The sequence below is a fragment of the Mustela nivalis genome (assembly GCF_964662115.1).
Source record: "Mustela nivalis genome assembly, chromosome: 5".
Taxonomy (NCBI): domain Eukaryota; kingdom Metazoa; phylum Chordata; class Mammalia; order Carnivora; family Mustelidae; genus Mustela; species Mustela nivalis.
In genome coordinates this window covers 79,085,463-79,086,828 of record NC_139024.1, presented here as the reverse complement: position 1 = coordinate 79,086,828, position 1,366 = coordinate 79,085,463, and positions in this window count along the sequence as shown.

Below are 1,366 nucleotides of genomic sequence, written 5' to 3'. Positions count from 1 at the left end.
GCATATTTAAAAGAAAGAAAGAAAGAAAGAAAGAAAGAAAGAAAGAAAGAAAGAAAGAAGAAAGAAAGAAAGGGACCATACATAAAAATGTCTAGTTTATTACCTGGTCCATTGAGAAAATTTAATGTATGTTAATTGTTATTTAGTGTTATATAGCACTTTTTTAATCACTTTTTTTTAATGCCAGACCATCTTATAAGGATTTTTCATATATTAAGCCATTCAATGATCCTGGAACATTAATGCTACCACTAGTTTCACTTACATATGAGGGAATTAAATCACTATTAGTTGAATATTTCCCAGTCACTCATTTGGTGCATGGTGGATCTAGATGAACTCAGGGAACCAGTTTCACCACTCCATATAGATAGAAATATTAGAATTACACAGTAAAAATAGGATTAGAAAAAAGAGAGGTAGATGATCTTAAAGAGTCTGGTTTCTCAAGTTCTATCAGTTTTTTGCATCTAACATCACTATAAATCCACCAAGAGTGGATAATTGTATTTATTGGTATGCCAAGTTCTCCATAGGCCAAAGTCAAGATGCAATAACTCTTAACTAATTTCTTAGCCTCCTTTGAAGCTATTCCTTTTTTATTAATTTAATGTTTTTCAGTAATATATAGCACAACTGATTAAATTTTGGCTTTCTTATTTGAAATCACATATAATTTTCCAGGAAATGTACTTTAGTCGATGTAAAGGGAGTTTGGGACAAAGGAACGACCCCTTAGTTATATATATATATATATATATATATATATATATATATATATATATATATTCTTTTTGGTTAAGTTTTATTCCTCTAAAATTACATTTTATCCAGTGAGAATTTAACTTAAGTCTGCGCTGAGATAGTAAGGTATTTTCAATCTCTTCCTGAATGTTGTACTTATTTTCATCTTTGTTAGTAATTTTGTCAGCCAGTTAAAATTTACTAAATACCAGGTGCCAAATACACGGAAATAATAATTGCAATAGCAGCATTACATGACTCACAGTTCTGACTATCTGACCTGAAATCTTAACTCTTCCTCTGGACTAACTAGTTTGTCAAAGCATTTAAGCTCACCAGGTGTTCTTTTCTTCCCCTACAAAATGGCAGTAATTTAAATGAAATTAAGAGTTCTATAAACTAATATATATATATATATATATATATATATAATTTATAAGCATATATGTAGGCATATATTATTAAAGTATTAAATGCTGCAGAATTTTGCTTTATAATTTGAAAGTTATAGCTCAAATACTTTTTTATCAAGTTAAGCAGACAACACACTTTCACTTAAGTATTTTTCAAAGTATTGATTACATCTCCAATCATGCATAATGAGGCAAACATGCAAGGTAAC